Below are 15,103 nucleotides of genomic sequence, written 5' to 3'. Positions count from 1 at the left end.
ACTCCCCCTCTTTGGGGAGTTGCTCACAAGAAAATAATTCAAGTGAGAAACAACATATATAGTGGAAATGAAGTGGCAAGTTTATTTGTGAAATATACTTTAGCATGAAGTTGCAAGCAACACCCAAATAGTCTGAATGCCCTGATTATTGGGATTTTAGGGGTTTTATGCTTGTAGCCAGCTTCTGTGTTCCCCTCCTCTTCCACTCTCCAGGCCTTGGGATTAATACACAGTTTCAAAGGCTTTCTTTCCCAGGTGGTGGTAATGATTCACACAGATTTCAAGGGCTCCCTTCCTCCTGTGCTATTATGGTTTCTCTTGTGATTTTGGAAACACCTGGCAATCTCATCAGACCGGGCTCAGCACTTCTGAGTTAATAGGTGAGACATGTCTCCTTCCCCTTCCCTCCCTTGGTTTACTATCTATTCTGCCTAATAGTTCCATTCCAGGTCAGGACACATGCCTGAGTTGTGGGTTCTGTCCCCAGTCAGGATACATGCAAGAGGCAAATGATCAATATTTCTCACATTGATGTTTCTCATCCTCTTTCTCCATTCCTTCCCCTCTCTAAAAATATATAAATACATTTTTTAAAAATTATGTTTAACTTTTTGCATTGCTGGTAAGTATGTAAAATGGTACAGCCACTGTGGAAGACATTGTGGCAGTTCCTCAAAAAGTTAAACCAAATGATCCAATGGTTTTACTTCTAGATTTATTCACAAAAGAAGTAGAAGCAGAGACTCAAACAGTTACTTGTACACCAATATTAATAGCAGCATTATTTGCAACAGCCAAAAGGGGGAACCAACCCAAATGTCCATTAACAGATGAATGGATAAAGAAAATGTAGTGTATATACCCAATGCACTGCCATTCAGCCATTTTAGAAGGAAGGAAATCCTGACACAAGCTACAACATGGATGAACCTTGAAGACATTATGCTAAGTGAAATAAGCTGGATACAAAAGGACGAATTTTGTATGGTTCCACTTAAGTGGTACCTAGAGTAGGCAAATTCAGAGACACAAAAAACAAAAATTACCAAGAGCTGGGTAAAGGGGGTGGGAGAGACAAGAGTTATTGTTTAATGGGCATAGTTTCAATGTGGAATGATAAAAAAAGTTCTGAAACTGGATAGTGGTTAGGTTGTGATGGCTGCACAACAATGTTAATATACTTAATGCTACTGAATTGTACTTAAAAGTGGCTAAATGGCCCCAACCAGTATGACTGAGTTGGCTGGGCTTTGTCCTGCAAAACAAAAGGTCACTGGTTCAATTCCCAGCCAGGGCACGTGTCTTGTCTGCGTTGTGGATTTGGTACCTGGTTGGGGCATGTATGATAGGCAACTGATGTTTCTTTCCCTCTCTCTCTCCCTCCCTACCCCTCTCTTTAAGAAATACTTTTAATAATTTTAATAAATAATACTTTTAAGTGGCTAAAATGGCAAATTTTATGTTATATATATTTTATTTTGATCTTTAAATTTTGATTAACAATTCAATCTTCTTAATAGTTATAGATCTTTCAAATTTTCTGCTTTTGAGTCTTGGTAGGTTTTGTGTTTCTAGGAATTTGTCCAGTTTGTTGGCTACAATTGTTCATACTACTGTAATCCTTTTTATTTCTGTAAAATTGGTAGTAATGTCCCCACTTTCATTTCTTTTTTAATTAATTAGTTAATTAATATACTCACCCAAGGATATTTTCATTGGTTTTAAAGAGAGAGGAAAGAAGGGGGGACGGGGAGAGATACTGATGTGAGAGAGAAACATTCATCTGTTGTATTCTGCATGCAACCGGACCAGGGACGGAACATGTGACCTAGGTTATATGCCCTGACCAGGGTTCAAACCCACAACCTTTTAGTGCATGGAACAATGCTCCAAACAAATGAGCCATCCAGCCAGGGCAGAGAGATTTTTTTTTTAATGTAAACATTTATAGCCATAAGTTTTTCCTCTGAGTACTTTTGCTACATCCAGTAAGTTTTGGTATGTTATGTTTTCATTTTCATTTATCTCTATTATCTAATTTCCCTTGTGATTTCTTCTTTTGACCCATTGGTTGAGTGTATTGTTTAACTTCCATAAATTTGTCAGTTTTAACTTTTCCTTCTAGTGATTTCTAACCTCATCCACTGTGGTCTGAGAAGATACTTTGTATGATATCTATCCTTTTAAATCTTGATACTTAATCTGTGGCCTAACATATTTCTATCCCCAAAAATGTCCCATGTGCACTTGCAAAGAATGGGTATCCTGTTGTTGGACAGAGTGTTTTGTATGTGTCTTTTAGATCTAGTTCTATATTGTTTGTCCAAGCCCTCTATTTCCTTACTTATCTTCTTCTGTTTGCTTGTTCTATGCATTCTTCAGAATGGGTATTGAAGTGCCCAGCTATTATTGTAAAACTCAATTGTGTCAACTTTTGCTTCATATATTCTGAGGGTCCGTTATTAGGTGTGTAAATGTTTAAAATTGTCATATTTTCTTGCTATATTGCATGTTCCTTTTTGGAAGTCTCCTATTTGTATTTCATAGATGTGGAATCTTCTCATCTCTCTGTGACAAGTTTGTCTATATATTGAAATAATCTGAGGACTTACAAAATAATAATAGGTAATAATAAAAATATGAATTCCTGTATCCTACCTTCAGAGATTGTGATTTAATTAGTCTGGTGTGTTGTCTGGGAGAGGAAACTTTCTTCTTCTTTTTTTTTTAATTCTCACCTGAGACATTTTTGTATTACTTTTAGAGAGAAAGGAGAGGGGAGAGAAAAAGAGAGATAAACATCAGTGTGAGACAGAAACATCGATCAGTTACCTCCCATGTGTGCCCCAACTGGGGGTATTGAACTGGCAGCCTAGGTATGTGCTCTGGCCAGGAATGAAACTCACAACCTTTCGGTCTATGGGACAATGCTCCAACCAACTGAGCCACACTGTCCAGGGCTGGGAGAGGAAACTTTTTTTTCTTTGTTTTTACATGATTACTAAGTATAATTCAACTGTTATACTCAAGTTTGTCTTGTGAAAATAACAAAGTGTTCTTATCAAAATTACATTGTCATGTAAGTATAGATTTGTTGTTTTTGATACAGCTCTAGAAAAAAGTTGGCACCAAATGCACATAAAGTTTTAAGGCTTAATAAAAATACAGACTGGTAATCTCTCAATGCAGTTTAGAGGTTGAGAACAGGATGCTGATAGTTAATGAATCTTCCAAATACAGATGACCATCCCCACTGGGCCACAGAAGAGAAACTCGTCTTCTGCTTCTCCCAGTGACCAAACTACCCGAGCACTCTTAAACCCATTCTTATGGCCTCAGGGAGGAAAAAGGGAGAACGATGAGAAGAAAAGCAAGGCTGGAGTCGTCACTGTTTCCCAAAGGGTCTTGCTAAAGCTCCGGCTCTCCTCATCCCCCCAAGCCTCTCTTCCCACCTTTGGTCTCCCCATCTCCAGTCTCCCCATCTCCACCCCAGAAATCCCTGCCAGTGGACAGAGCTAGAGTTCTTCCTCTCATTGGCTGACAGTGGGGGTGAAGCCACAAGGGCCAGCAGTACAATGTCAGGGTTCTTCCTAGTAACACAATTTGGAATTCACAAATCATTTTCTTGTATATGAAAAAACAAATGTAGTTATAAATGGCAGCTCATTTCCACCATCAACACATTTCATTACAAGTTGAACAAGTTAATGTATTAGGCCTTAAAATCTAACTACCACTTATGACATTCTTTTAATAGGGAAAAAATGCTCTGAATTCCAGACAACTTTCTTAAAAATGACTATTTGAAGCATGGAGACAGGAAGTACCTGATAAAGTCATATGGACTAAGTACTTCTTGGATCCAAAGATAGCAGGATAACTGAAAGGAGGAAAATTCTTTGGCTAACAAAGCCACATGCAGATCCCTTCAGTGTGCGGGGTGTAAGAAGGGTTCAGCAGGCAGCTCCTGCAGGCACTTAGTGTCTCGGCCATATGATAACTAAACACAGTTGTTTCTTTCCTCAATTTTAATAATGATGAAGACATTTCTACCACCTGGCATTTGCTCTGTAGTCACTCATAACAAAAGCCACTACCACACAAACCCTTTCTCCCGTTAACTATTGGTCCAGCATGAGTGAATAGAGACTATTCCCCTTAGGAGGCTGAATGCAAGAAACTTCTGCCTGACAGAGTAAAGCAACTTGACTGGCCAGTTGAGGCTTTGCTGCCAAACTAGTAAATCTCCTAGCCTAATGTTTCCAAGTCTCTTCTGGAAAATGAATATAGTCCAGAGATTCTTCAGAGCTTTATAAAGGGTGGCCTAAGCAAAATTTTTTTCTTCTTTGGTATACTTGAGTAACGTTTTTCTAGAAAGGTGTCAGAAATAGAACTGTCAATAGTCATTTATTTAAAGCTGCTGTTTAGGAATAGCTCATTAGATATTATTAAAGAATTCAAACATGCCCTGGCTGGTATGACTCACTGGATTTAGTACAGACCTACGAACAAAAGGGTTATGGGTTCAATTCCCAGAGCACATGCCTGGGTTTCAGGCCAGGTCCCCAGTAGTGGGTGCATGAGAGGGAACCACACATTCAAGTTTCTCTCCCCTTCTTTCTCCCTCCCTTCTCCCTAAAATAAATAAATAAATAAAATCTTTAAAAAAATAAAAGAATTTAAACTGAAGAATCCAAGGTTCTCAAGCATCTCTTGTACCCAATGTCAACAGGAATAAAGTAAGACACATGAAGGATTTAAATAACCCAATTACCTGGATGTATCTGGATAGTTTTAGTCTTGAAGAAGTCAGTGGACAGGCAGAGATTCCTGTCAGATTGTTACAGGGTGCAGCCAAGAGGGGGGGACCCCAAATGGGTATTTGAAATGGGGTCCAGAATTCAAGGTGTCCAGATTTTAAGATGTCTTCACCCCTTCCCCCACAGGTGTGAGTTGGGGGAAGGGGCACACAGAGCAAGAACATGCAGGGCAGCTTTGCAGCTAATCCATGGCATGGTCATTTAACATACCTATAGCCTTTGGCTGGTCACTTAGATATGCTAAATAGCTATGGCCATGCTCTAGGCCAGGGGAATGGAAAGGGACCTCCTCCCCAAGATGTGACTGGGGGGCAGGTCCCCCGAGTTACAGCGCCTGTGTGGGAGCTCGGAGAAGATTGTCTCCAGAAGATGGGGTCACACCTACCCAGACCCATGATGGCGACCAAAAAAGCTGGAAAAGACAGCAGATTGAGAGCAAGTGTGGTTCAGTGTAGGAGTCAGAAATGGGGCTGCAGAGGAAGATTGGCACAGGGATTTAAACCCAGACAAGGCAGCCATTGAAGGGAGAAGCACACGGTTTTGGCTGAGCGGGGACTCCCGTGGCCCTAGGAGAGAGGACCACATGCTCTTGCCAGAATAGGGACCCCTGCAGCTTTAGAAGGGGGAACTACCACCTGGTTTTAGCAGAGATCCCGGCGACACAGCTGAGGGTGCCAGGAACCCAAGGAGGTCTCCCAGTCAAGACCGAGTACTAACTGGGAATAACCAGAGGACTGCCTGAGCCATGGACTTCTATTTCCTTTCCTGAGATATGGTACTCTGGACTGGGCAAAGGGGGAAGGAAGGACTGTGTCTGTTTGTGGGTGTTTTAAGAGACTTTAGGATTTTTGATAAAGACATTAGGTCACTACTTTAAGTTTGTATAGCATTAAATAAACATTTCCTTTCCTTTTCACGAATCTCTGGCATTGAAAGACGTCTTTTCTCTGGCGGCGGACATAACAGACCTGGGGGCTTCTTTCAGTAATAGTATATTGTCTCAGGCCCCACTCTTGCTTGTTCTGTAACAAGATCACTACAGAAAATTGGGGTAAAAACCTCTCCATAAAGTGTAAGACTTAGAACAACTTCTTGTTTTATGCCCAATGTTGTTTCTGGATTTCTTTCTAAGGCTTTAAACTCTGCTACTATATTAAGTGATTTCTAGATACTCAATGGGCTGGAAGATTGTTGCTGCAACAAGGACATGAAAGATACCACTTCATCAGGCTCCTGTAGCCTTGCACCAGCTCCCCACCCAGCCCATCTGAGAGTTCCTCTCACATCCAAAATTGCAGAGTGTTCACCAAGGAGTCACATTTTCCCCCCACAAAGATATGTTTCTTGACAGTCTGGAAGGCAAACTCCTCTGTGCCTCTCATGGTGGTGTTACAGGGTATAGCCAAGAGGGGGTGCCCCAAATACAGATTTGGAATGGGGTCTAGAACTCAAGGTGTCCAGGAAATATTAGGATGATTTCACCACTCCACCCACCCCCCCACACGTGTGGGTTGGGGGAAGGGACACATGGAGCAGAGCCATTGAAAGCTGTTTTGCATAGCCACAGCTTTGCAGCTAACCTCTGGCATGGTCATTTAACATATCTATAACCTTTAACTGGTTGCATAGATATGTTAAATAGCTGTGGGCATGCTCTGAGCCAGGGGAATGGAAGTAACTTCCCCACCAAGACATAACTGGGGGGGCAGGTCCCCCCAGTTACAGCGCCTGCGTGGGAGCTTGAAGATGATTGGCTCCACAACATGGGGCCATGCCAGCCCAGACTCACGATGGCAGCCCAGTAAAGCTGGAAAGATATGAGAGTGCTGGCAGGTGTAACTGATTGTAGGAGGAGTCAGAAATGGGGCTGCAGAGGAAGATTGGCGCAGGGATTTAAACCCAGACACAGCAGCCATTGGAGGGAGATGACTATGCGCCTGAGGCCCTAGTAGAGAGAACCATGTGGCTTTGCCAGAGTGGGGACCCCCGCAGCTTTAGAAGAGGGAACCACCACCCAGCTTTAGCAGAGATCACGGCGACACAGCTGATGGTGCCGGGAACTGAGGGAGGCCTACCAGCCAAGCACAGATTACTGGGAAGAACCAGGGGCTGCCTGAGCCATGGACTTCTATTTCCTTTCCTGAGATACAGTACCCCAGACTGGGCAAGAGGGGGAAGGAAGGACTGTGTGTGTTTGTGGGTGTTTTAAGGGACTTTGGGATTTTGATGAAGACATTAGGTCACTACTTTAAGTCTGTATAGCATTAAATAAATATTTCCTTTCCTTTTCATGAATCTCTGGCATCAAGAGACGTCTTTCCTATAAGACCGCAGACATAACGAACCTGGAGGGGTTCCTTTCAGTAATAGTATATTGCCCTAGGCACCCCCTTGACCCCCTTTTGTTCTGTAACAGTGGCAGTGGAATCTGAGCAGTGGCTTCAGATACGCAACAGTACTGACACACACGCCCCTCCCTGCTCCTTTGGACTAAAGGAGACTTTGAAATCCTATCTTTTTAGTTTCTTATCTGGCTACAGAGGAAGCAATAGTTTCTCTAGGAGATAAAGATGCTGGATTTGCCTCCAGGTGAATTCAGGACTTTGTTGTGAGATTGAGGCGTGGGCCCAACCTGGACTCCTGTCTGTCAACCGGGGGTGTGGGCTGGGGCTCCTGAGCATGGTCCACTTCTCCCAGGCCACCTATCTCACCCAGCTCTTCTCTGGGCAAGATGCTAGTTGTGGATTTAAGGTCCGACTGTGGGTCTTCTTCACACAAGAGCATGTGGTCCTTGAGTTTGTTTGAGTGTGCCAAGGAGAAATGGAAGTCACTGGCAACTCAAAAATGTTACTCACCTTCCCACAGGTGGGTTCAGGCACTATGGAGTGTGCACAACACTTGATTCCCCAAAGATACCACTTCCTCTCCCCCCTGGGGGTTGGTTCTCTTAGGAATGTTCTGAGGTTCTTCAGTTGGTCCAAACATAGTCGATGCCATCCTGTTGGGTTGGCTTGAAGGAACACCTTCTGGACTTCCAAATAGATCACTTGATGCTCCTCCGGGAGGCTTCATGGCCCTGGAGCCAGCTCAGTTGCCCTCGGTCTCCAGAATATAGAACACGTCGCCTGCTGCTTGGCCACTCCTAGCCTGTGGAGCCATGATTCCCACCAGGTTCTGGAAACTTTTCTTTAAAAGATCTCCAGTTGAACTATCAACAAAATGGAAAGAACCTACAGAATGGGAGAAGATAACTGCAAATAATACATCTGAAAAGGGGTTAACATCTTTTTTAAAATATTTTACTTATTTATTTTTAGAGAGGGGAAGGGAGGGAGGAAGGGACAGAGAGAAACATCAATGTATGGTTGTCTCTCATGCACTCCCTACTGGGGACCTGGCCCGGAACCCGCCTGGCATATGCCCTAGGCTGAGAGTTGAACCAGTGACCCTTTGGGAATAGAATCAGTGATCCTTTAGTTTGCAGGTCATCACTCAATCCACTGAGTCACACCCACCAGGGCCAAAGGGTTAATATCTAAAATATATAAAGAATTCATACAATTTAACACCAAAAACAAACAATTGAGTTAAAAAATGGGACATTTCTCCCAAGGAGGACACACAGATAACCAACAGACAAATGAAAAGATGCTCAGCATCACTAATTAACAGGACAATGTAAACCTCAGTGAGCCCTGGATGGTTAGCACAGTTGGATGGAGTGACATCCTGATATGTCAAGGCTGTGAAGTCCATTCCTGGTCAGAACACATGCAAAAATCAGCCAATGAATGCATAAATAAATAGAACAACAGAATAGATGTTTCTCTCTCTCTCCCTGCTCCCTTCCCTGCCCCTCAAAATCAGTAAATGAAAACATTTTTTTAAAACTTTCATGGCATATCACCTCACACCTTTCAGATGGCTATCATCAATAAATTAACAAAGAACAAGTGTTGGTGAAGAAGTGTAGAAAAGGGAACCCTTGTGCATTGCTGATGAGATTGTAAATTAGTGCAATCATTATGGAAAACAGTATGGAGATTCATCAAAAAATTAAAAATAGAGCTGCCATGTGATCTAGCTATTCCACTTCTGGGTATTTATTCAAAGAAAACAGAAGCTTTAATTGGAAAAAAACATATGCACATATGCACCCCTATCTTCACTGCAGCATTACTAGTAATACCCAAGATATGGAAGCAGCCTAGATGCCTATCAGTAGATGATAAGAAAGATGTGGGGTATATTCTCATATATATGTATAGGTATATACGTATATACCTATACATATGCATATGTACACACACACACAATATGAAGTAATTACTCAGCCATAAAAAAGAATGAACATAAAAAAGAATGAACTCTTGCCATTTGTGACAAGATGGATGTACCTAGAGAGTATTATGTTAAGTGAAACAAGTCAGAAAAAGACAAATATACCACATGATTTCAATTACATGTGGAATCTAAAAATAAGTAAATAAATCAAAACAGAAAAAGACCAATATATAGAGAACAAGCAGATGGTTGCCAAAGGGGAAGGGATAGGGAATGGATGCTAAGAATCTCAATTCTAATGCATAACCAAGTTTGAGAAGTACTGCTCTATGAATTTTTTGAAATTAAGAAAAATTGAGACTTCTGGCCAAGATGGAGGTATAGTTAGATATATTGTGCCTCCTTGCACAACCAAAAGAAGGACAACAATTTAAAAACAAAAAACAACCAGAACTGACAGACAACCAAACTGGATGGAAGTCCGACAACCAAGGAGTTAAAGAAGACTCACCCTGGCTGGCGTAGCTCAGTGGATTGAGCATGGGCTGTGAACCAAAGTGTCGCAGGTTCGATTCCCAGCCAGGGTACATGCCTGGGTTGCAGGCCATGACCCCCAGCAACCGCACATTGATGTTTCTCTCTCTCTCTCTCTATCTCCCTCCCTTCCCTCTCTAAAAATGAATAAATAAAAAAAAAAAAAAAGAAGACTCATTCATCCAGACCAGTAGGAGGGGCAGAGTCTGGCAGCCAGGGCAGAGAGGACTTGAGGCAAGGCAGTGGCTGGAGGATGGGGGCAGGCAACGTGGCAGCTGACAGACCCAGGGAAGCAGTGGATTGTGGAATGGGCAGTCCCACATTCTCTCGAAGATAAACCAGGCAAAGCAGAGGGGGAATGGGATGGACTGCACAACCCAGGGCCCCAGCTTGGGGAAATAAAGCCTCAAACCACTGATTGAAAACACCTGTGGGGGTTGAGGTGGCAGTGGAAGAGACTCCCAGCCTCACAGGAGAGTTCATTGGAGAGACCCACAGGGTCCTAGAATCTACACAAGCCAACCCGCATGGTAATCAGCCCCAGAAGGGCCCAATTTGCTTGTGGGAGCTGGGGGAAGTGACTGAAATCCAGCAGAGTGGTGCAAGTGCCATTGTTACCTCTCAGACCCCTTCCCCACATACAGGGTCACAACACAGCAACGTGGGTTACCCCACCCTAGTGGACACCTAAGGCTCTGCCCCTCACTATGTAACAGGTGTGTCGAGACGACAACAACAAAAAAGGCCCAAATGAAAGAACAGATCAAAGCTCTAGAAAAAATACAACTAAGCAACAAAGAGGTCGCCAACCTTTCAGATGCACAGTTCAAAACACTGATAATCAGGCTGCTCACAAAATTGGTTGAATTCGGTCACAAATTAGATGAAGAAATGAAGGCTATGCTAAGTGAAATAAAGGAAAATGTACAGGGAACCAATAGCGATGGGAAGGAAACTGGGACTCAAATCAACGGTGTGGACCAGAAGGAAGAAAGAAACATCCAACCAGAAAAGAATGGAGAAGCAAAAATTCAAAAAAATGAGGAGAGGCTTAGGAACCTCCAGGACATCTTTAAATGTTCCACATCCAAATTATAGGGACACCAGAAAGAGAAGAGGAAGAACAGCAAGTGGAAAAGTCATTTGAACAAATAAGGAAGGAGAACTTCCCCAATCTGGCCAAGGAAATAGACTTCCAGGAAGTCCAGGAAGCTCAGAGAGCCCCAAAGAAAATGGACCCAAGGAGGAACTCACCAAGGCACGTCATAATTACATGAGCCAAGATTAAAAGTAAAGAAAGAATCCTAGAAGCAGCAAGAGATAAGGAGGCAGTTGCCTACAAAGGAGTTTCCATTAGAGTGTTAGCTGATTTCTCAAAGGGGACTTTACAGGCAAGAAGGGGCTGGAAGGAAATATTCCAAGTCATGAAAGGCAAGGACCTACATCCAAGAATATTCTATCCAGCAAAGCTTTCATTTAGAATGGAAGGGCAGATAAAGTGCTCTCAGCTAAGGTCAAGTTAAAAGAGTTCATCATTACCAAACCTTTATTATATGAAATGGTAAAGGGATTTATCTAAGAAAAAGAAGATAAAAAATATGTACAGTAAAATAACAGCAAATTCATAATTATTACCAACCACACCTAAAACAAAAACAAAAACAAACTAAGCAAATAACTAGAATAGGAACAGAACCACAGAATTGGAGATCACATGGAGGGTTAGCAACAGGGGAGTGGGAGGAGGAGAGAGGGGGAAAAGGTACAGAGAATAAGTAGCATAGATGGTAGGTAGAAAGTAGACAGGGGGAGGTTAAGAATAGTATGGGAAATGTAGAAGCCAAGGAACTTATATATATGACCCACGGACATGAACTAAAGTGGGAGAATGTGGGAGGGAGGGGGTGTACAGGGGGAGAAGAGTGAAGGGGAAAAATGGGACAACTGTAATAGCATAATCAATAAAATATATTTTGAAAAAAGTAAAAAAAAATTATCTTGCCTGCTTTGTTTCTCTAATTTCCTGTTTTGTAGGATTCAGTCTCTATTTTTCTGGCTTTCCTCAAGTGTCTGATGATTTCTGACTATGTTCAAATTTAAGAACACACATACACACAAGGTAACTAGACATTGATAGGTAAGTTGGGACCTACATATTTGCTTAAAGACTCTGTTAGTGTCCATAGATCTTTTCTTTTTGGCTGATCAGTTTCTCAAGGCAAGACTTTTCTAGCCCTAACTGGTGTGGCTCGGTAGGTTAGGCATCATCCTGAAAAGTGAAAGGCCACAGGTCCCCAGTCAGGGCACATGCTGAGTTGCAGGCCAGGTCCCTGTCTCGGGATGTGCAAGAGGCAACCAATTGATATTTATCTCATGCATCAATGTTTCTCTCTTTTTCTCCCTTCCTTCCCCTCTTTCGAAAAAAAAATTTTTTTTAAGAAAAGACTTTTCCAGTATTCTGCTTTGGAGGTATAAACCTGGAAAAGGTCTGAGAGTCTCACTGCTCATTACTCTATTTTACCCTAATGTAAATATGGCCTCTTTATTGCTTTCCTCATAGTTGCTTGGTATTCTTGTGTTCAGAGAGCCTCCTTGAGTCACAGGTGTCTACTGTCTCTTGAGGTAAGAGGTGAGCAGCGCAGATGGGGGAGTTTCTAGGAATACAATATCTGTACAGGCATTTTAAGCCCAGAAATATCTGGCACTTTTATTTTCTCATCTTTTCCAGGGTTCTGCAATGTCAAATGGCTTACTTCTTACCAGTTTCTCAGTCCATCTCATCCACAAGCAGCAGTCGAATTGCAGGCTTTGCACCCTTGCCCCACTAAATCAGTTACCACTTGTCCATCTTCCAAGATTGTGTTGCTATCTTGCCTACCATCATTTTCTTTCTTACTATTTGCCTTTGCTATTGTATTTTTTATTCCTATATTGTCATTTTAGTCAATAATATTAAAGGAGGAAATGAAGATGTAAATCCTTGTATTGATATTTGTTTATTTAGAAGTGTTGCGAATCTAGGATTATCAGAGAAGAGGGACACTTCCAGTAAGGAAGAGCTTGCATGAAGGTTTAGTTAGAGGAGGAAATTCATCAGTCCATGGCACAGTACAGAGAGCACATTGGTTTTGCAGCTCACAGCGGGAATTATGAAAAATGAAGACTTGAAGGTAGGGAGACAGCAGCTCAAAAGAAAGTCTAAAAGGCCAAATTGAAAGTTTAGAGACTTCTGGCCAAGATGGAGGCATAGGTAGATATACTTTGCGTCCTCACACAACTAGTAAATGACAACAACAAATTTAAAAAAACCACAAACAAACCAGAACTGCTAGGAAATCAAACTGTATGGAAGTCTGACAACCAAGGAGTTAAAGACAAAACTTCATTCAGACTGGTAGGATAGGAGGAGAAGGGTGGCCAGGGTGGAGAGGACACATGGCAAAGTGGCTACTGGAGGACCAGTTGATCCCACATTTCTGTGTGAATAAGCAGGGAGAAACAACTGGGGAGCAAGACCGACCACGCAACCCAGGATTCCAGTGTTGGGAAATAAAGCCTCAAAACCTCTGGTTATAAAAACCCGTGGAAGTTGCTACAGCAGGAGAAACTCCCAGTCTCACAGGGGAGTTCATTGGAGAGACCCACAGAGTCCTAGAATGTACACAAACCCACCCACCTGGGAACTAGCACCAGAAGGGCCCAATTTGCTTGTGGGTAGTGGGGGAAGTGACTGAAAGCTGGTTGAACACTGAGCAAGTAGCATTGTTCCCTCTTTGACCCATCTCCCACATACGGCACTACAACACAGCAACCTGGTTTGTCCCGCCCTAGCAAATACCTAACGCTATGCCACTTACAACATAACAGGTGTGCTGAGACAAAGAAATATGGCCCAAATGAAAGAACAGATCAAAAGTCCAGAAGAAGAACTAAGCGAATGAAGAGATAGCCCATCTATCAGATGCACAATTCAAAATACTGGTAATCAGGATGCTTACAGAAATGGTTGAGTATGGTTGCAAAATAGAGGAAAAACTGAAGGCTATACAAATTGAAATAAAGAACAATATACAGGGAACCAACAGTGAAGGTAAGGAAACTGGGAGTCAAATCAACAGTTTGGAGCAGAAGGAGGAAATAAACATTCAACCGGAACAGAATGAAGAAACAAGAATTCAAAAAAAAATGAGGAGGTGCTTAGGAACTTCTGGGACAACTTCAAATATTCCAACATACAAATCATAGGGGTGCCAGAAAAAGAGGAAGAGCAAGAAATTGAAAACTTATTTGAAAAATTAATGAAGGAGAACCTCCCTAATCTGGCAAATGAAATAGACTTCCATGAAGTCCAGGAAGCTCAGAGAGTCCCAAAAAAGCTGGACCCGAGGAGGAACACACCAAGGCACATCATAATTACATTACCCAAGATTAAAGACAAGGAGAGAATCTTAAAAGCAGCAAAAGAAAAGGAGACAGTTACCTACAAAGGAGTGCCTGTGAGACTACCAGCTGATTTCTCAAAAGAAACCTTACAGGCAAGAAGGGGCTGGAAATTCGTATTCAAAGTCATGAAAAGCAGGGCCCTACATCCAAGATTACTCTATACAGCAAAGCTATCATTTAGAGTGCAAGGGTAGATAAAGTGCTTCCCAGATAAGGTAATATTAAAGGAGTTCATCAAGCCCTTATTCTGTGAAATGTTAAAGGGAGTTATCTAACAAAAAGATTAAAAATATGAACAGTAAGATGAAAACAAACAGCTATCAACAACTGAACCTGAAAAAACAAAAATGAACTAAACAAACAACTAGAACACAAGCACATTCACAGAAATAGAGATCACATGGATGGTTTTCAGTAGGGAGGGGGCAGGAGGAGAATGAGGGAAAAGATACAGGGAATAAGAAGCATAAATGGTAGGTCCAAAATAGACAAGGGAGGTTAAGAATAGTATAGGAAATGGAGAAGCCAAAGAACTTATATGTACGACCCATGGACATGAACTAAATGGGGGGAGGGGGGCGGGGATGTTAGTGGGTAGGGGGATGCAGGGCAGAGGGGAATAAAGGGGAGAAAAAAATGAGAAAAATGTAATATCATAATCAATAAAATATACTTGAAAGAAAGTTTATACTTAGTAATGTAATTACTACATCTTACATTTTGTGGCACTAAATGTTTTCACATGTTTTTTATGCACAGGAAAGGCCTAAGAGTTTAGTGTTTATTATAACTGATTCATATGTAGTTTGAGGCATAGAAGTTAACTGATTTTTCTCAGGGCCAAAAAACAAGTAGCCAAAGGGAGTAGCTACAGATTGTTAAAGAGGAGAGAGGAGTCCCTGTTCAAAACAGTTCCTGAAGATGATCACTGAAGAGCTACGGTGGGTGTGCTGAAGTAGGGAGAAATCCAAAAGACTCATGCATTAACCAGTAAGTTAGAGAGGAAGTTAAGGTTGATCCTC

At 42.0% G+C, this 15,103-nt stretch overlaps 1 pseudogene; it reads right to left on the bottom strand.

Moving 5' to 3' along the window:
• Window positions 1-7,226: 7,226 nt before the first annotated feature.
• On the bottom strand, window positions 7,227-8,152 carry LOC114498765 (annotated as a pseudogene).
• Window positions 8,153-15,103: the final 6,951 nt, after the last annotated feature.

This window comes from Phyllostomus discolor, chromosome 6, assembly GCF_004126475.2.
Source record: "Phyllostomus discolor isolate MPI-MPIP mPhyDis1 chromosome 6, mPhyDis1.pri.v3, whole genome shotgun sequence".
Classification (NCBI taxonomy): Eukaryota; Metazoa; Chordata; class Mammalia; order Chiroptera; family Phyllostomidae; genus Phyllostomus; species Phyllostomus discolor.
The sequence above is the reverse complement of the archived record's forward strand: the minus strand, read 5'-3'. Positions and strand labels throughout refer to the sequence as shown.